Source organism: Chlorocebus sabaeus, chromosome 9 (genome assembly GCF_047675955.1).
Source record: "Chlorocebus sabaeus isolate Y175 chromosome 9, mChlSab1.0.hap1, whole genome shotgun sequence".
Taxonomy (NCBI): domain Eukaryota; kingdom Metazoa; phylum Chordata; class Mammalia; order Primates; family Cercopithecidae; genus Chlorocebus; species Chlorocebus sabaeus.
Window position 1 is genome coordinate 30,142,662 of NC_132912.1, and position 21,713 is coordinate 30,164,374.

The 21,713-nt window shown below is 45.1% G+C and overlaps 1 long non-coding RNA gene across 1 annotated transcript; it reads left to right on the forward strand.

The window, feature by feature from the left end:
* Positions 1-493: 493 nt before the first annotated feature.
* LOC119618765 (uncharacterized) lies at positions 494-21,373 on the forward strand. The gene is made up of 3 exons (XR_005235115.2): positions 494-521; positions 5,286-5,464; positions 19,602-21,373. It is a non-coding gene; the product is annotated as an uncharacterized lncRNA (long non-coding RNA).
* The last annotated feature ends 340 nt before the right edge of the window (positions 21,374-21,713 follow it).

A 21,713-nucleotide genomic window follows, 5' to 3' on the forward strand; every position in this document is an offset into this window, starting at 1 on the left:
AATGTGGCTCTTTGGTCCCCTTTGAGATGCTGTTTGCTATCTAATGTCATTTAATAAATTCATTTTTTGTTTAATATAGTCCAGTAGATTCCATTGTTTGTAATTGAAAATCCTGAGCAATAATGTTGGAGTGAGTAATTTATCATTTAATCCTAATTTACTCAATAATGAGGAGCTACATCCTGGCCTGGCATTATTAGCTACAGAGGCTGGAGTTGCAGCTGGCTGAAGTTTGTGCGGCTCAGGTAAGTATGAGCATTTTGAAGGTGAGGTATGGGTATTGATTAACAATATTCTCAACATCCACTCTCAACATCCTCTCTTTCCCTCTTCCACTGTGTTGGAGCCACGAGGTTTTAGTTGGATTAAACCCACACCCCAGCTACTGGGATAGATCATGATTGGTCTAAAATAATCTGACCACAATGATTGGTTCAGGGATGGACCAATTAGAAGATGTTCTAAACTGTGACTTGAAATCTTGTTCTAAACTGTGAAGCCAGTCACAGAGGTGGGTAGAGGTAAGACAGCCACAGAAATAGAGCCAGATCAAACTGCACTTGAAGCCTACTACCTGTGAACCTTTTAGTTATTACTGAGCCAGAAGATCCTTTTTAGTCATAAGCCATCTTGAGCTGGATTTTTTTTTCTACTTGCAACTGAAAACATCTCAATATAAAAACTGTGCAAGGTTTTTGCTCCCGTGTGTGGCTTTGAAATAGCTGTGCTAATCATGGGATTAGCATTTAGTCATCCCAATAGAGGGCAACATTTTGGTTTATTCCTTTTTAAAGTAATCAAAAGTTGGCAGGGCACGGTGGCTCACGTCTGTAATCCCAACACTTTGGGAGGCCAACGCAGGTCGATCACTTGAGGTCAGGAGTTCGAGATCAGCCTGGCCAACATGGTGAAACCCCGTCTTTACTAAAAATGCAAAAATTAACCGGGCGTGCTGTCAGGTGCCTGTAGTCCCAGCTACTAGGGAGGCTGAGGCATGGGAATCACTTGAACCCGGGAGGCGGAGGTTACAGTCAACTGAGATTAGGCCACTGCACTCCAGGCTGGGCAACAGAGCGAGACTCAGTCTCAAAACACAAAAATAACAAAATAAAAGTACTCAAAAGCTATTTAACATATTAAACTTGGTGCCAACTTGTGCTGGGCACTGGGCTGGTGACTAGAGATGGAAAGATGAGTAAGATGTAGTACATGTTCTAAAAGGTTCCATTTTAGCAGGTCTCAAAGGAATTTATACCTCAAAAATTCAACCTTGTTCTATCAGTGAGAACACTGAAGTTCAGAGAAGTCTCTTACCCAGTTATTAACAGCACCAGGACTGGAAGCAAGGTTTATCAGTGTATTCGTCCATTCTTGCATTGATATAAAGAAATACCTGAGACTGGGTAATTTATAAAGAAAAGAGGTTTCATTGGCTCATGGCTCTGCAGACTGTACAGGAAACATGATGCCTGTATCTGCTTAGCTTCTGGGGAGGCCTGAGGAAACTTACAATCATGGTAGAAGACCGAGGGGAAGCACACAAGTCACATGGCTGGAACAGCGAGAGAGAGAGAGAAGGGGAAGGTGCTGCACATTCTTCAACAACCAGATCTCATGAGAATTCACTGAAAATGGCAAGGACAGTACCAAGGGGATGATGCTAAGCCACTCATTAGGAAATCCACCCCCATGATCCAGTCACCTCCCACCAGCCCCTATCTTCAGCACTGAGGATTACAATTCAATATAGGATTTGATGGGGACACAGATCCAAACCACCTCAGCCAGCTACAAGCCTGTGGTAATTTTGATTTGATAAATAAATATTTGCATTAAGTATCTAAGACATCTAAGATAACCAGGGTGTTCTGCTTCAGAGTTTGGATGTAGAGATATATGTAAATTTCCCAGCCTCTTGCAATAGCCTCTAAAATACAACAGTGGGATAAACAGATCCTCAGGCTAGTAGGGAATCTATTTCCCACCCTCAGAACAACTTATTCCCTATAAACCCAAGGCTCTCACAGGGAATTCCCTCACTCACATCCAAGGGCCAGCCCTGGTTGCTTGGACATAAAAAATCCCAGATCATACTCACGTTGCCATTGCAGCTGTTGGCACCAGAATAGGTTGTCACTGTTGAGTCCAAAGAAACGTGGATGGTGCTGAGTTTCCTGCTTCTGAGACCCCCGCTATCAATGGTGTCCAGAGTGCTCAAGTTATAGTGGCTCACCACTGTGGGAAGAGGACAAGCTTCCCCTTCACCAGTGCTACAGTTGAACAAGGCTGTCCCATGCCAGCATTGCCCTGGGATCCCAGTGTTAGAGCTCTTTAGGTTCACTTCTAAATCCTTTGCCACTGGGCAAAAGGCCTTGCCCAGGACGACTGAGAAGGAGAAGTTCCAGCATCTGCTGCCAGAACCATGGTTCTCCTTTTATCACTGGACTTAGTCAAAGTGCCTGACCACTATCACATTGCTTTCTGCCCTTGGGGCAATTTTATCCAGAGAGCCTCGATTGCCCATATCTGTCACTGTGTCTTTGTCAGGGCCATCCCAACTTATAATAGCACTTATTCTCCAGGAAGAAGCACTGAGATCTACCGTCATCTTCTCTGAAGACCCGTGAATTCCCAATGGATATTACCCTTGTCTCACACAGCAGCCATTAAGTTCCTCCTACCCATTGGGTGTTTTCTGGCTTTTGGTTTTTTTTGGGGGGTGGGGGAGCAAAATTAATTTCAATCACATTGAATACCCTATTATAAATCTCTGTTGTCTTTTGGATAGAGGAAAGTAATCTATATCTTCTAAGGACAATAATATTTTAGATTCTCTTTGAAAAAGATCTCACTGAATTGTTGAAATTCTAAAAAAATCACCATAACAGCTAATATAAAATAAAACCTTTAAGGTCTGGCTCATTGGCTCATGCCTGTAATCCCAGCACTGTGGGAAACTGAGGCAGGAAGATCACCTGAGGTCAGAGTTTGAGACCAGCCTGGTCAACAGAGTGAAACCCCATCTCTACTAATACACAAAATTAGTCAGCCATGGTGATGGGTACCTGTAATCCCAGCTATTCAGGAGGCTGAGGCAGGAGAATCGTTTGAACTCAGAAGGTGGAGGTTGCAGTGAGCCGAGAGATGGCGCGATTACACACCAGCCTGGGCAACAGAGCAAGACTGTGTCACACACACACACACACACACACACACACACACACACACAGGCACACACAGATCTTTAACTAAATTGCTGAATATGGTGGGCAACCTCTACAATGGCTCCTAGGGAGTCCCACCTTTCAGCATACATGCCCTTGTGTAATCCCCTGCCCTCGAGTGTGAGCTGGCCCTACCTAGCGACTTGCTTCTAACAAAAAGAAAATAGTGAAATCAATGGACTGTCATTTTTGAGATTAGGTTACAAAAAGATTCTGATTTTTCTCCTATTATCTGGTCTCTCTCTCTCTCTCTCCCCCCCACCACCCCCATCCTCCCCCCACCCCCCCATCTCTCTCCCTCCTCCCTCCTTACTCTAGGTGAAGCAAGCTGCCATGCTGTGAATAACCCTGTGGAAAGACCTGCAAAGAACTGGGGTCTCTGTCCAATAGCGAGTTTGGCTCTGAGGCCCGCCAACAGCCACATGAATGATCTTGGAAGCAATGTCCTCTACGAAGCCTTGAGAGGACTGCAGCCCTGGCCAACACCTTGATTTCAGTCTCTCTTATAAGAAATCCTGGATTTTCTTTAGGCTTATGAAGAGTCTCAGGCACCCAGACTAACTGCAACTGCATCCTGATTCCTGAAAGACAGTCTTGAAATGCCTGTCTGCTGCTTTAATCCACTATGTTTTGGGGGTTGTTACACAGCAGTAGATAGCTAATACACTGAGTATTTGTAATACAAGATATTTGGCTTTATATAAGACTCTGGCTTCAAGAGTGTTTGCATTCTTTGAAAGCTTTGTTCATACTTGAAGGAAAAATCAGTGACTCCGACCCGGGAAATCTCTCCCTAAGCCTCCCAGCTCCACGACTGATTGACAGAGCGTCTCTGGGTTAACCACCTTCAGTTTCCTCACCTTTAAAAAAGGTATGATCATTTCTACCCTACTTTTCAGAGTTACACCAGTGGAAATAATACATGTAAAGCCACTTCCAGCAAGTGAAGCGCCGCACACATGATATGTTTTGTTTTTAAAAGCCAGTCTTGGTGCCATTGCCATTTTCTGTTCTTTTCCTCTAAATACATCCATCCTTCATACAATCCCAATTGTGCTGTGTTGTGTTTAGCCTGAGAAATACGACCAATTGAAACTGTACACCACCGGTGAGGCTAAAGGCAGCACTGAGTTGCTACTGAAATTCAGTGTGTTTTCAAAGCGCTTTTCCCTCCTCTAGTGAGTCGGTTGTCAGAGGACATCCTGGCCTGTGAAGATGAGCACTTCCTCCCGGGAATCGGGTGGAGCCAAGGTTGAGGTCCTTCCTGGTGTTACTCCTCTAACTGAAGCATCTCTTCTGTTCAGTAGACAAAGAAAGTACCTCATGACTTCCTGCATCCTATTCTCCGGGGTGTCATCCTTGTAAGAAAATACTGACTCTAGAGAGGAAATGTGTTTGTGAAAATAGAAATAATAATTAAATCATGTAAATCAAAAGAACAAGATGTATGAGGTTTTTAAAGAAACTAAAGAAAATCCCACTGAACCAAATCTAAATTCAATCAGATGAATATCTGACTTAGCTCGGTTAATTAACACGATTTATCAAGCAATAGGTGTCCAAAATGTTTCTGTGGTGTTTAGGCACTTTTCTGCATTTTGTGAAATGTCTACAGTGAATGTGTAACACTTTGGTGATCGAAAATGGAGAGGAATCAATTAGAAAAGCCTTCAGTAAATAGTACAGAGAGTATTTTCTTATTTTTGCTAAAAGAAATGCAAAAATGATAAGCTTGAAACAGATGAGTGGAAAGGAGTAGGATGGGAGGGGGGATGGAAATAAGCCTTCTCAGAGTACAACTTTTTATATCATTTTGATTTTTGAAACATAGGAATGTTTTACATATTCAAAAAACAAAATTAAATCCAAATGGATTTTTCAAATTCTAAAATTGAATGCAAACAGAAGAAAGCATAAATATATATATATGTATGTATCAAATTAAAAAATAACCAGAGAGAGAAAAAAAGTATTTCAAATAACTTTTAATTTTAAAAATCTTTTGATTCTGGCTAATTCAAGTTACTTTTCTTTCTTCTTCCTTTTTTTTTTTTCTTGCAGAGATGAGATCTTGCTATGTTGCCCAGGCTGCTCTTGAGCTCCTGGCCTCAAGTGGTCCTCCCACCTTGGCCTCCCAAAGTGCTGGGATTACAGGCACAAGTCTCTGTGCTTGACCCTCAACTTAATCTTATTTCTGACTGCCATCCGTAATGCGATACATGCTAAGGCCAAAAAGAATGGTAAATAAATTTGAAACTTGACTTACTAGTTTTGTTGACAGCCGTAATGTTAGTTCATTTTACAGGTCAACTTTACCAGGCCATGCGGTGCCCAGGCATTTAGTGAAACACTTTCGGTGTGTCTGTGGGGCTGTTTCTAGGTGAGAGTGACATGTGAGTTGATAGAATGAGTAAAAGCAGACTGCCCTCCCTACTGTGGGCGGGGCTCATCCAATCAGCTGAAGGCCTAAGCAGAGCAAAAAGCCTGACTCTCCCATAATAAAAGAGAACTCCTCCTCCTGCCTGCCTTCAGGTTGGGATATCATTACTTTTCCTGCCTTCAGACTGAAACTGAAACATTGGTTCTATCAGGGTCTGAAGCCTGCTGGCCTTTGGCCTGGCTCTCCTGCGTCTTGCTGGCTGCAGACCTTGCGATTTGACAGCCTCTGTAATTGCTAAGCCAATTCCTTACAGCAAATCTATGTTTATTGTATATATTTATATTATGTATATGTTTATTGCATATATTTATATATAATATATATTATATGTTTATATATATGTTTATATATGTTTTATATATACATAATATAAACATTATATAAGTTTGTTTTGAGACAGAGTTTCGCTGTGTCGCCTAGGCTGCAGTGCAGTGGTGCAATCTCAGCTCACTGCAGCCTCCACTTCCCGCGTTCAAGCAATTCTTGTGCCTCAGCCTCCAGTGTAGCTGGGATTGCAGCCATGTGCCAACACGCCCGGCTAATTTTTGTATTTCATGTTGGCCAGACTGGTCTCAAACTACTGGACCTAAGTGATTCACCCGCCTCAGCCTCCCAAAGTGCTGGGGTTATAGGCATGAGCCGCCATGCCTGGCTGATAAATATTATATATGTTTATAGATGTACATATAAAAACACATACACGTACACACAAATCCTTTTGGTTCTGTTTCTGTGGAGAACCCGAACACACTGTAATTCTAAAACAGTTCTATTTTTATTTTGGATAAAGCAAATAATCTACTTAGGAAACAAGATTCTCTCTGTAAGAGAAAAGATATGAAATACAGAAGAAATGAAAATACAAACTAAAGGAAGATAAGAGAAGTCCTACACTATGATATTTGTGCAGGAAATGTCATTAAGAACTCATGACTGGCCGGACGCGGTGGCTCATGCCTGTAATCCCAGCACTTTGGGAGGCCGAGGCAGGTGGATCATGAGGTCAGGTGTTCGAGACCAGCTTGGCCAACACAGTGAAACCCCGTCTCTACTAAGAATACAAAAAATTAGCTGGGCTTGGTGGCAGGCACCTGTAATCCCAGCTACACAGGAGGCTGAGGCAGAAGAGTTGCTTGAACCCAGGAGGCAGAGGTTGCAGTGAGCCGAGATCATGCCACTGCACTTCAGCCTGGGCAACAGAGGTAGACTCCGTCTCAAAAAAGAAAAAAAAAAAAAAAGAACTCACGATTACGTTGACAACGCATCTCCCAGCTTTGCTCGCTGAAATGGCCTGAGAACAACCAGTGCCCAGAGTTTGGCTTCTAAGTGTCATTCCCACTAAAAGGAACCAGGGATCCCTGGAGAAATGGCTGACTTTAGATCTGAGACAGAGAAAGCACAAAATAAGCCTGAGATAACTTGTGCCCCAAAGACAGAGAAAGGGTGTGAAGGGGAGAGGGAGAGAGAGAGAGAGGGAAAGAGAGAGAGAGAGAGAGAGAGAGAGCAAAATAAATAAAGGTGGAAGAAGAAAGGAACCTCCTCTTTTACAGAAATCCAGCTAATACATGTAGAAAAGATTATCAAATTTAAAAAATAATTTTGCAGCTCTCAATGTAATAACTGATTGAGGCAAGGATCTTCATGGATCTTTAACAGCTGGACACAATATTGTTAGTGATGAGTTACTCAAACAATCTCAAAGTATCCCCCCTACAGATAAATTGACAGTTGAAAACAACAGCAAACTGCAGGTATGCAATGGAGATATCTGGTGGTCCCAGTCTTAGCCAAAATATCCAACTTGCATCACAAATATTAGGACAACCTGATAGCATGTGCCTCTTGATGTGATGAAAGCACAGATTTTCAAGGTCACTTCTGTAATGTTCTTACCAATGTTGTTTAAGCTGAATCTAATCACACATTTAGACTTCAAGTACTCTGAGTTACAGGGAAAAAATAAGAACCAGGAACACAGTAAACACCACCATGAAGAGACAACCAGATCAATCTGGAAGGCAGAAGATGACACAAGACCATTGGTCTGAACTCTTCAAAAAGTGCATCATAAAAGATATAAAAGCATGTGGACTGTTCTATAATAAAGAAATTAAAGAGCAGTAACAGTCACATGCAATGCTTGAACCTTAATAGGATCCTGAATTGGACAAAGGAATATACACTCCATGAGAAGATATAATGAAATTGTTCATTTAATTAATTTATTTATTTTTGAGACAGAGTCTCACTGTGTTGCCCAGGCTGGAGTGTGGTGGTATAATCTTGGCTCACTGCAACCTCCGCCTCTTGGGTTCAAGCAATTCTCCTGCCTCAGCCTCCTGAGTAGCTGGGACTACAGGCACGTGCCACCACACCTGGCTAATTTTTTGTATTTTTAATAGAGATGGGTTTTCACCATGTTGGCCAGGCTGGTCTCAAACTCCTTACCTCAAGTGATCCACCCACCTTGGCCTCCCCAAGTGCTGGGATTACAGGCATGAGCCACCACACCTGGCTGAAATTGTTCATTTTATTAAGTATCACAATGATATTACAATTAGGTAGGAAACCATTCTAAGGAGATTCATGCTGAATTATTTAGAGGTGAACTATTGTGATGACTACAACTTATTTTCAAATAGTTAAGTAAAAAGAAGTGGATATATGTATGTAAATAACAGAAAAAAGAGGGAGGGAGTGGCTGGGGGAGAGGAAAAGAAAGGGAGAGACACAGAGAGAGAGAGAGAGAGAGGTGCACCCAAGCGTGCACTGGAGAGAGAACAAGCAAATGGGGCAAAATTGGTGACTCTGGTCCAAAAGTGTAGAATTTCACCTTATGATTTTTTCCATTTTTCTGCACATTTGAATATTTTCAAAATGAGAAATTGGGAGGAAGGTACTGATGATAACACTTGGGGAAAATCAAGTGAGGTTGCTGCAGGAAACGTAATGACGGACCCGTGCTGTTAGATAAGAATAGTAACTTCCCCCACAGCTGGGGAGGAGCACAGCTGTCAGTCAAGGATCACTCTGTGAGGCTGAGTGTGCAGCATTAATGCAAAACAGCAGACCTAATCCACGTGCCCCAGGCCATTGCTACAAAAGCAATGGGCGCTCTTCCCAGGTAGCCCCATGTTCCAGGGAGCCAAAGCTTGCAGCGTGAGGGGGTCTCTTCTTGGAACAGAGGTCGGTGAGCGAAGTCAAGTCCAGGTTTGGCTTTGAGAGATCACACGTCAGTTGCACAAACAGGATGAGAAGGCAGCAGAGTGAGTGGCGGAAAGGAATTTGTGGCTGAAGGAAGAAACGTGGGCTCAGAGCTGGAAGCTTAATATAATTTTATACATGACAGCAGTGTTTCCCAATTTCCGGGAGATATTTTGGCTATTGTTGTTAACAGAGGACTTTCTGTGACCTCTCAGTGTGTTTCAGTTCTTTCACCTGTCTCTACCCTCTCTGCCCCCGGGTACTCGATGATTTCCAAGACCTCTGCTCCCTCTCCCTCCTCCACAACACTAAAAGAAAAACCGTGCAGCTATTTTCCCCAGTGCCTGCTCAGGGCTTTCAGGCTCCACCTTCCCTGAAGAGCCTCTTCTGTTACTGGGGTTTTGAAATAACCACGTGGAAACCTAGAGATTCCCAACTGGGCACAAAGAATTACGGTTTCACTGTGTGAACAAGAATCACATATTGTTCAAGTTCCCTGTTGGATTGACTATTTTTAATCTACTACAAGCAAAAACCTCATCCATGTTGAAATGGTGTGGTCAAAGCTAACTGGTTTAAAATACACACATATGGTGGCATTCATCTTTCGGGTAGGAATCTATTTGTATTCCTGTGCTCAGCTGTGCCATGAGGGGTAGGCTGAGAGGAGCCGATGCTGCCTGAGCAGTTCATCAGAGAGAACAGACCAGAGGCAGAGCGCCTCGCAGAATGCCCCGCGGCTCCACTGCTTCCGCCAAATCTGTTCAAAATATTGCTTGTGGCTTTCCACAAACTAATTGCCTTGAAAAATCAGATTATAAATGTTATTGAGTTCGAGGATAAGATTGTTGCTTTTGTTAATCCAACAAGTCCCTGTCTCCATAAAAGGTCCATGTGTCCCATAAGTACTAAATATATGTAGACTTAATACCAGCTAAAACGATTTATGCTCCTTTTTGTACTAGGAGCATGGTTTTGCCAGATGGTATCGCAAGCTGGCTACATCTGCTTTCCCTTCCACCCTGGCTGCTCAGATGTTCCGAGCCAAATCTGAAGGCCACCTCTACCAATGCAGTCAAAGCCTTATGACCTACATTTGGGTTACTATTCTTATTTTTGCATCCTCATGATTTCTTCTTCTTCTTCTTCATTTTGTTTGTTTTTGTTTTTGTTTGTTTTTGTTTTTGTTTGTTTGTTTTAGATGGCATCTCGCTCTGTCGCCAGGCTGGAGTGCAGTGGCGTGGTCTCAGCTCACTGCAACCTCCACCTCCCGGGTTCAAGCGATTCTCCTGCCTCAGCTACTCGTGATTGCTTCTTAATTGGTTCTAGCTCTGTAAGTTGCTTGGAATCCTTCTTTGAATGAGGAGGTGTATAAGGGATGGGAAAAACACTGGTCGAGCATAAAACATAGGAGAGGTTGCTCAGGCTCCCGTCGCCCTCAGTTTGCATATTCATCAAGGGACCGTGGGGTGCTCTTTGCCCTATTCAGGGACAATAGGATGCACACCAGCAAACCAGGAAGCCTGAGCCCAAATCCTATATAAGAGTAGCACATGTATGGAGAGCAGCTCTCCGTAAATGGAAAAATACTCGGCAGCAATTTTCCCCAGTGCTCTTGAGGGAAGCCAATAAACAAAGCTGACATTGTGGCATTTTACTACATCAAGGAATGAGCTAGGGCCGCAGGACATTCCCTGCCAAAGGTATCAGACCTACAGATATTTCCATGATGCACAGGCTGCACCTGGAGCCACCTGAGAGAAACAGGAACCGAGCTAGCCACTTGATAGACATTTACTCTGTAATCTCCATGTGACAAATCTGTAATAGAACAATCTTATTCCATTTCACACACAAAGAAACAGCCTCACAGGAAATAAATTGTCCAAGGTCAAGTAACTGCAAGAAAATGGCAAAGCAATAGTTAAAATTAAGGTGTAGGCCAGGCATGGTAGCTCATGTCTGTAATCCCAGTACTTTGGAGGCTGAGGTGGAAGTCTAGGAGTTTGAGACCAGCCTGGGCAACATAGCAAGACCCCAGCCCCACAAAAAGTAAAAGAAAAAAAAAAAAAAGTTGGGTGTGGTGGCATGCATCTGTACTCCCCGAGACTCACTATTCAGGAGGCTGGAGCAGGAGGATCTCTTAAGCCCAGGAATTTGAGGCTGCAGTGAGCTCTGATCACACCACTGCACTCCAGCCTGGGTGACAGAGTGAGACCCTGTCTCTAAAAACAACAACATAAAACAAAACAGAAGCAATAGGCTGGGCAGGGTAGCTCACGCCTATAATCCCAGCACTTTGGGAGGCCGAGACGGGTGGATCACCTGAGGTCGGGAGTTCAAGACTAGCCTGACCAACATGGAGAAACCCCATCTCTATTAAAAATACAAAATTAGCTGGGCGTGGTGGCACATGCCTGTAATCCCAGTTACTCGGGAGGCTGAGGCAGGAGAATCGCCTGAACCCGGGAGGCGGAAGTTGCAGTGAGCTGAGATTGCGCCATTGCACTCCAGCCTGAGCCACAAGAGCAAAACTCTGTCTCAAAAACAAACAAACACAAAACAGCAGCAATAAAAGACATGGTGCATCTGATTTCAAAGTCCTGACTTACTGCAGCGTGTCTAAAGGTTCTGTTCAATACCTATCCTTGCCTGTCTCCCCCAGGTCACGGCATGAATGTCACTTCTCTTTTGAAACAGGCTCCTCCTGACGAGGCTGCTACATGAAGTCTACAAAGCATTTTAATTCTTTGGAGTAAGTGAACTTTAAAAACATAAAGCCATGTGGAATGAGGCCAAGGAACCACTGGATAGCTGCCCAGTTTGACTTTGGGTCCCTGTGAGAATTGGAAAGCAAAGTCAAAGAACGGATCTTGCCCTCTGGCACCCATGAATGTCACAAAAAATTCATGGAAACTCCTAGAGAAATTCCTCCGCCTGTGTTAAGACTTTTGTAACCCTAATATGTAAGTGCTACCCTGCGGCTGGTCACCGTGGTGGCCACAGTGCTAATGCTGGTGCCCCGCACTGTTCAACCCACATAAGGGACCCCTGAGGACCCTCACCTCCTGCCTCCCTCCTACCTGGGCAGCTGCTGTTCCCAGCCAGGGTTGCTGACTCTTTGGGAACTGCACCGACCAGTGGATGCAACACTCTGAGCTCCCCTGCAAACCCCTCGGTGAACCTGCTTCAGAGCTGGTGCCTGTCACCTCGCACATCCCTCGAAGCCATCTCAGATAGCGTGTCCTAAAATATCTATCTTCCCTTCCAAAAAGAATTTTTGTGCTCCTCTTTTTCCAGTAAATCTCCAATCCTTTTTCCCTTCTTGTGGCTCCTGCTGCTTCCATGCTGATATGACTAGCACTGGTCTAAGTTCCTCATCTGTGCCATGCTATCTCCCATCACCAAGTCTTTGCATGGGCTGTTCCCTCTGCCTGGGACACCAGAACACATGCCTGTCAAATAATATGGATGTTTGTTCCCTCCAAATCTCATGTTGAGATGTGACCTCCAGGCTGGGCACAGTGGCTCACGCCTGTAATCCCAGCACTTTGGGAGGCTGAGGTGGGCAGACCACCCGAAGTCAGAGGTTCAAAGACCAGCCTGGCCAATGTGGTGAAACCCCATCTCTACTAAAACTACAAAAACTAGCTGGGTGTGGTGGCACATGCCTGTAGTCCCAGTTACTCGGGAAGCTGAGGCAGGAGAATTGCTTGAACCTGAGAGGTGGAGGTTGCAGCGAGCCGAGATCATGCCATTGCACTCCAGTCTGGGCAACAGAGGGAGACTCCATCAAAAAAAAAAAAAAAAAGAAAAAGAAAGAAAAAAGAAAAGAAAAGAAAAGAAATATGACCTCCAATGTTGGAGGTGGGGCCTAGTGAAAGGGGTTTGGAGCATGGGGGCAGATCCCTCATGAATGGCTTAGTGCCCTCCCTGTGGTCCCCATGGTCATGAGTTCACGTGAGATCTGTTGTTAAAAAGAGCGTGGCACCTCCTCCTCCCTCTCTCTTGCTTCCTCTCTCACTGTGTGACATGACTGCTCCCCTTTCACCTTCCATCTTGAGTGGAAGCTTCCTGAGGCCTTCACCAGAAATACATGCTGGTGCCATGCTTCCTGTACAGCCTGCAGAACTGTGAGCCAAATGAAGCTCTCTTCTTTGTAAATTACCCAGCCACAGGTATTCCTTTATAGCAACAAAAAACAGACTAACACACCTGCCCCAGGTCCCTTCCCTGGCTCTGACTTCCCGGGAGCTCTTCTACGTTAGTTATCTCCGCTGACCAGGTCTTTTGACTTCTCCAGGCAGTTAGGCCTCTGCTCTGAAGTCCTGTTACACCCTAGGGGTCTTTAACTTTCATCGCCCTGTCACTGGTATTGATTGTCTGTCTGCCCCGCTGGCCTCCCAGCCCTCTGAGGGCAGGAGCCCCACCTGTGCGGGCTGCTGCTCCATATCTCAACAGTGCCTGGCACAGAGCAGATGCTCCATCAGTGTCTGATGAGTGAGCGAGTGATCTCTCAAAGAATGAAGATCTGACTCAGACTGATGCTGTCACAATGGTAATCATAAAATGTCCACAGATTTATGCAGCTCTTCACAATTTAAAAAGTGCTTTCTCCCTGCACTTTGGGAGGCCGACGCGGGTAGATCACCTGAGGACAGGAGTTCAAGACCAGCCTGACCAACATGGTGAAACCCCATCTCTCCTACATTTAAAAAATTAGCCAGGTGTGGTGGTGCACTCCTGTAATCCCAGTTACTTGGGCGGCTGAGGCAGGAGAATTGCTTGAACCCGGGAGGCAGAGATTGCCGTGAGCCAAGATTGCGCCTTTGCACTCCAGCCTGGGCAACAAGGGCCAAACTCCATCTCGAAAAAAACAAAAAGGGGTGCTTTCGCATATATTATTTTTATAACCCTTTAAAATATGTGTTTCTTATAGAAGCCTTGTTTTTTTCAAATCTTTTATTCTTCCTAGTATATTTTTGCTTTGGAATTGGTATCAACTCCCATCTTCCTATAATTTTTCATTTACATAACTAACATTCATTTAGCCACTTTACCTAAGATCTCTTAGTTAAAATTCAGAGAAGGCCTTATGATGCCAATTTTACACCTGAGAAAAACAAGGTCCCCTGACTAGTGAAATAGAGGCCCCCCGGAGCCTGGGCTGTCTACCTCCATGGTCTTGGTCTCCGCAGTGAGCTATACTCACCTATAGTCACTGGACATCTCCATATACGTCCTTCCAAGTTCACGTTACCATTGGTAACAGGCCCACAGTCTAATTCCACCCTAGTTCTACTCATGCACCCACATAACAGGAGCATGGTAAACCAGAGACTTTCTAGATTGTCACTCTGTGCATTTCATCACCGGGCAAAATACATGTCATTTTAAATGTCTGCATTTTCATCAGAACAAAAACTGACAAAAACGAATGATTTGGTTGAAGTTGCTTTTGTCGAAGCATATGGAAATGATCAATTTCTTCCCCAAACGAAGTGGAAACATAGTTTGAATACAGAAATATAACCCAGATCATTCTAAGGGCAGCTTCCCAGACCCCAAGTAGCCCTTAGACCACACCTTGACTGTTACTGGGTTAGTAATTTATTTATTCTTCTTCTTTTTTTTTTTTTTTTTGAGATGGAGTTACGCTCTGTCACCTTGGCTGAAGTGCAGTGGTGTGATCTTATCTCACTGCAACCTCTGCCTCCTAGGTTCAAGCAATTCTCCTGCCTCAGCCTCCCAAGTAACTGGGATTACAGGTGTATGCACCACCATGCCTGGCTAATTTTTTGTATTTTTAGTAGAGATAGGGTTTCACCATGTTGGCCAGGCTGGTCTCGAACTCCTGACCTCAGGTGATCCACCTGCCTCAACCCTGCAAAGTGCTGGGATTCCAGGTGTGAGCAATATGCCCAGCCAGGCTTAGTAATTTTTTAGATTGATAAGACATGGGCCAGAATTGAAGCCAAGTTCAGACAACTCAAGTGTGGAGACCCCCTTGGCTCTAATGTCAGTGGCTTTCACTGTGGGGAAGGGCATTTGTCCCTCCTGGGAGATGCTGCTGCTGCTGCAGCACATTTGCCCCTTGACTGTGGATTTGGCACAGGGAGAGGCTCTCCGGGGCTAACCCTGAAGCCATCCCATGCTTTCCCTTATTTAAATGAATAAATGTTGGGATGGGTTTAGTGCTCATACTTGTAATCTCAGCATTTTGGGAGGCTGAGGTGGGAGGATGGCTTGTGGCTGGGAATTTGAGACCAACCCTGGCAGCATAGCAAGACCCTGTCTCTACAAAAAAAAAATGTTTAAAAATTAGTTGGGTGTAGTGGTTCACACCCGTAGTCCCAGCTACTCGGGAGGCTGAGATGGGAAGACTGCTTGAGCCCAGGAGTTTGAGGCTGCAGTGAGTTATGATTGCACCACTGAACTGTAGGCTGGGCAATAGAGTAAGACTCTATCTCAAATAAACAATAAATAAATAAATAATACACGTTAATTTAATGTAATCTGACAAACAACAGTGGACTGAAATACCATCTCCAGGTGCCTGTCATCCTCAGAGTGGGCGGGCATGAAAGACTTTCATTATGGGCAGGCGCGGCTAATCCCAGCACTTTGGGAGGCTGAAGTGGGCAGATCATTTGAGGTCAGCAGTTTGAGACCAGCTTGACCTACACAGTGAAACCCCATCTCTACTAAAATACAAAAATTAGCCGGGCATGGCAGCAGCCACCTGTAATCCCAGCTACTCGGGAGGCTGAGACAAGAGAATCGCTTGAACTCTGGAGGTGGAGGTTGCAGTGAGCTGAGACTGCGCCACTGCACTCCAGCCTGGGCGACAGTGTGAGACTCCATCTCAAAAGAAAAAAAAAAAAAGACATTAATCATGGATACAAATGGCACTGGTGTGACCTGAAGAGAGAAGAGCTTCTGCCAGTCTCCCAGAGCAGCAGCGAATGGGATATTCCCCCTTCTCCATTGGGGAATTGCTCGAAAACAACAAGCAGAACAAGAAAGAGAAATACGACTGGGAGTCAGCTGTCTCCTGAAGCACGGTGGTGAGGAAGGAAGGGCTGCAGAAAGAGAGACGAGAAGGTCCAAGGGGCCGGCCCTGAGGGCACAGCTGAGTCCTCCAGGCTAGGAGGCTCCCTCCCTGAGGAGCACACGCATGCATCCCATGTCTGAGACAACACCAATAGGTGTTGGGCCAGGGCTGGGCCCTTCCCTGAAATCTTGAGACCCAAAAAGGGCAGCACAGGACAGGGAAAGGTATGGACAAAGCCTGATTCCAGGACACGGTGGGGAAAAGTTTACAGGAGCTCACAGACCCTGGTGAAAGGATTCCTGCTAGCCTGGAACATAATTCAAGTTCTCCTGGAAGTATTAATAGCTGGCCCAGGAAGAATTCTCCTCATCCGAAGATAAGAAATAACCGAGAAAGAACCGACTCGGCAATTTGAAGCTGGAAAATCCGGCCCCAGCTCCTCTGATATTGGCCGTGACTCACTGTTCCGGCCACACAGTCCTCTGGTGACCCAAGATGAGGCCCCGCCCCAGGCTTGCTCTCGACCTCTCAGGAAGTGAATTGATGCAGGGAGCATTTTGCACTCCCAGAAGGCTGTGGCCTAGAGCCAAGGGAAGGAAATCCACCCCTGCAAGAGGATTCTAAGATGCAAAGGGTGTTTCAACCCATCCCTGGAACCACCCACCTCTCAACTTATTGTTACATCAAATAAAGGCTAAGTTATTTTAATCAGGATTTTCAGTTACTTGCAACCAAAAGCATAATAATGAAAAGTTCTATAGAATGTACCATTTTTGAAATATAAACAGATAAACTAATAATGCAAACACATATGCTTATACATGCATAAACTATAGAACAATAAATGAGAAGCTAGGAGAAGTGTGGCTTTGCGGGAAGAAAACTGAGTGTCATGGGGATAAGGTGAAAGTAGGCCCTTTTGTCCACTTTGGAGATTTTTTTTTTTTTTGAGACAGGGTCTTGTGTTTCCCAGGCTGGAGCATAATGGCATGATCATGGTTCACTGCAGCCTCTAACTCCTGGGCTTAAATGATCCTCCTACCTCAGCCTCCCAAGTAGCTGTGACTACAGGTGCACCACCATGCCTTGCTGATTTGTTTTAATTTTTGTAGAGATGGAGGTCTCATTATGTTCCCGAGGTTGGTCTTGAACTCCTGGGCTCAAGTGATCCTCCCACCTCAGCCTCCCAAAGTGCTGGGACTACAGGCATGAGCCACAGTGCCCAGCACTGTTTTTCCTCTGGATATACTACCTAGTCAAAATAAGTATATATATATATTTTTTACATCAGGAGATTCTCATTGCAAATATTGCTGCTTTGCTCTCAGGGCTCCAGGCTATAGACAGGCTGACCTACCCTGGGCAAGATCCCAGCATCTCCATTTGTCTCCAGTCCTTGTCTTTTCAGCCTCTCCCATTTGCTCTCCATTTCTGCACATGGTCCTGACTGCCCCCTCCCCTGCCTTCTAGGTGGAGCACTCAAACCTGGGATCTGGCACAGAGGCTCCGCCCCAGCTCCTCTGACAGTGGCGGCAACTCCCAGTCCTCAGGGAGCGTGAGGCAGGACATTGCCTCTGGGACCTCTTGTTGGTGCTGGCCCATCTCCACCAGCTTTGCCCTAGACCTCTCCGGAAGCAAATCTGACCCTGGGTGTATTTTCCTCACTCAGAAGACTGTGGCCCCAAGTTGAGTAAACACATGCCCAGCAATCCCAGAGGACGCCACAAAGCAGGACTAAGCGCAGCCAGGGGAGTGTGGACTGTGAATCTGAAATGAGCTGCTGATGGAGGGTTGACTCTCAGGAAATGAGAAGGTCTTTGCAGATCAGCTGGCAGCTCCTGAGGAGATTATTTTCTCCCTGAGTAGATGTTAGCTGAAGATACACTGACTACCAGGGGAAGACATGAACTTTCGGAGAGAAAAACTGCCCAGTACAGGTGTCAAACACAAGGCTGCTCGGAGCGGAAGTTGGCCATTCTGTCCAAGACGACCAGGTTGCTCGTGATTCCAACGCAGACTCGAGACTTGTCTAGGTAGAGGGTGAAGAAATCCAGTGGCCTGTGGGCCTGAAAGATTACTCCCATCTTCCTGAAAAGTGGGGGCTTGGGGAGCTGGGAGTGCATTGTGCAGAGGGGAGGGGGCTTCTGAAGCCACAGGCTAAAAGGGAGTCTGGTTCTTCCCCATGTGGGCTGGGAGACTCACATCTAAAATCTACTTCATAGTTTATATTCTAGGGTAGTAAATTTCTTTCTTCCCTTCTTTTTTTTGGGGGGTGTGGTGATATGGGAAGAAAAAAGGATCCAATAACAAATGATCTGATGTTCTAATAATATTTAACAACCCTTGAATTAGGTGTCTGCGCTGTATTGAAAGAAAATATTTGGCTATTGGATTAAAACCTAAAATCCCTTAGAATAACAATAAATAAAGTACAGTTCTGACAACCCAAAACACAGTGAACGAGTGCCCCAGGGGAAGTCTGAGGGCTTGATCCAGAACCGCAAATGCAAGCTTGAAATCTCTTTGAAGTCTTAGGCTTGGTCTTTGAAATTCATCCAGTTTTGCCTTCTACCCATGAATGTTTATTTTAATATGAAAATCATGTTTTTTCTCCTCTAAAAATCACTCAGTCAAACCCAATGCTCTAGGAGGCTGTGGCAGGGGAACACATGGGCCAGTTTCAGATGCCCAGGGTGTCCATCATCAGGTGTCCAAAATCGCCAGCCACATTTAGACAAAGGCTGGTTGGCGACTGGGCTGCCGTAGATGGCAAGGACAGGGAGCACAGGTGCCAGATTTTGGGTGATGGCCAGAGATGATCTTCAGCACCTTTCATCAAAGAACGAGGAAAAATAATTCTACTGGGAGTCACACACACAGGGGCTCACAGGACCTCTAATATCCTTGGCATCCTGGTTATACTATGCATTAGTTCAGGGAGGTTAGGCTGAGATAACAAAATAAGCCCAAGTGTGCAGTAGCTCAACACCATAGAAATATAACAGCTCCTAGAGGGTTGAATGGGCAGCTCTACCCCGTGTAGTCATCCAAGAACCAAGGTTGATGGCAGCTGATGGTAGTCACCTTTAACATATAGCTTTCCTGAGGGTTGCCACCTCAACCCTCCAGAAGAGGAAACAAGCATGTCTGAGCATGCCTGCAAGGTTTTTGTGTTTGTTTTTGTTTGTTTGTTTGTTTTTGAGATGGAGTCTCGCTCTTTTGCCAGGCTGGAGTGCAGTGGCACGATCTTGGCTCACTGCAACCTCCACCTCTCGAGTTCAAGTGATTCTCCTGCTTCAGCCTCCTGAGTAGCTGGGACTACAGGCATGTGCCACCACGTCCAGCTAATTTTTGTATTTTTAGTAGAGACGAGGTTTCACCATGTTGGCCAGGATGGTCTCGATCTCTTGAGCTCGTGAACTGCCCACCTTGGCCTCCCAAAGTGCTGGGATTACAGGCATGAGCCACCGCGCCCAGCCTGCAAAGCTTTTATAGGCCAGACCTGGAAATGACAGACACACACGGCTGCTCACAGCACTCAGTCATATGATCATACTGAACTCCAGGTATAACCGCATACTCCTATTTCTCCAAGAGAAAGAGAATGAGTTATTTTGTTAATTACTTTTTTCTTCTTTTCTCTTTCCTCCTTGTTCCTTGTTCCCCACTTCCCACTTAGCTCTTTAGAAATGCAATGAAAACCTTCAGCTTCCCTTCGCCAGAGGCTCCCAACATGATACTCCCAGATGATCTAACTACCTGCTTACTTAGAAACTCCAGAGCCATGACTCTCTCTCACCAGGAGATCACCTCAAGAGACAACACTCAATCTGCAACCTAAAGCATGTCCACGATGGAACTCGCTCCTACCTGGAGAACATCTCCAGACAATGGCCACCTTACAACCTAGCTCTGCCCAGGACGGCGCCAGCTGGACCACTCAGTAGATAAGGCAACACAGTGACTCATGTAGACCTTGCACCTGCTCGCTCCCTCCCCTGCATGCTGCTCATGCCAGGTTCCCGTTTAAAAGCCCTGCTTTCTGCCCACAAAGGGAAGCAGTACCCTTAAAGGCAGGAACCTGTACATCTTCCCCTAAGCTAAGACTTAGAATAAAGTCACTTTCTTTACACCAGAACTCACCCCTCTTCATTGGACTCTGCAAGTAGCAAGTGACTGAACCTGAATTTCAGTTAACACAAGGAAGTCTGGGAAAGAAGGTCTAGCTGTTTATTCAGGAAGGGAAACCTAGATTTTAAAGAGTGGCACTTTTTTTACACAGCACCTGAGGCCAGGAAATGACATGAAGTTGTGCACATTCATTTCGGGTAGATTAAATAATGAGATAGCTGCCACACCTGTCACCAGCACATTTCTGGGTAATCCTAGGCTCACTTCCGTACTTCAATTATGTAAAAGAGCCTTTGCTCCCAGTGAGCGACTGGAAAATGTACTGCATCAGTTATTTATTTCTGAGCATCAGTTATTCCCAGAGCTTGATCTGATTCAGTTAATTCCAGGCTCTCTGTAATGAAATTAATAAAAATACTTGTCACTCTAAGTAACTGACTAGGTACATTGACTAAGAGGTCTGAAGACCTATATTTTTTTGCTTAAATGATCTCTTTATTCTTAAAACTGTCTTCCATTTCAACCTTTTAACTGCTTAATAAGCATTTCTCTATAGTTCAAAAAGTTTCCATGGCACTAATTCAAATTAGAGTCTCACTCTGTTGCCCGGGCTGGAGTGCAGTAGCACAATCTCAGCTCACTGCAGCCTTTGCCTCCTGAGTTCAAGCGATTCTCCTGCCTCAGCCTCCTGAGAAGCTGGGACTACAGACGTGTGCCACCAAGCCCAGCTAAGTGTTATATTTTTAGTAGAGATGGGGTTTCACCTTGTTGCCAGGCTGGTCTCGAACTCCTGACCTCAAGTGATCCACCTGCCTTGGCCTCGCAAGGTGCTGGGATTACAGGCATGAGCCACCACACCCAGCTGGCATATGACCTTTTTCATGGTAAGTTTGCCCTGCTAACTTCATTTGTGCTAGATGAAGCACAAATGGGGTTTATTGTTTTGCCAGCTCTAATGGTCACTATTTGCAATATATAAAACCAGCAAAACATCTATGACAGATCTTCCTCCTAATTGAGGCACTTTATACTCAAACTCAGAACCACTGTTTTCTGGCTGCTTTTGACTAGAAGGTGAACATTCCAGATATAGTTTGGATGTTTGTCCCCTCCAAATGTCATGTTGAAATGTGACCTCCACTGTTGGCAGTGGGGCTTAGTGGGGAGTGTTTGCATCATGAGGAAGGATCCCTCATGAATGGCTTAGTGCCCTCCTCATAGAAATGAGTGAGTTTCTCACTCTGTTAATTCACATGCTGGTGCCATGCTTATATAGCCTGCAGAACCACAAGCCAAATAAACCTCTTTTCTGAATAAATTACTCAGACTCTGGTGTTCCTTTATAACAAAGGAAAACAGACTAACACAGTCCCCTGTGTTAGTCTCCTAACACCCTGGTTGCATCTCTGAGCCAGCGTCCTACACAAGGCAGACTATATAAACTATTTAATGAAAACTCACCTTTCCAAGGCCAAGAGCCACCTTGAATCTGTACCATTTCCTCCAGGCCTTCTATTTCCAGAAGGTTAGGGCTCATTTCAAAGCTCTGGGGCTCACACAGGTCTGTCTGCCATTGCTTTATCTTGCCTCTTAGCAACTTGGTGGCACCACATCGAGTCTCTGTACAGTATGTCCTGAGCTGTGCCTTTGAACCTTTACC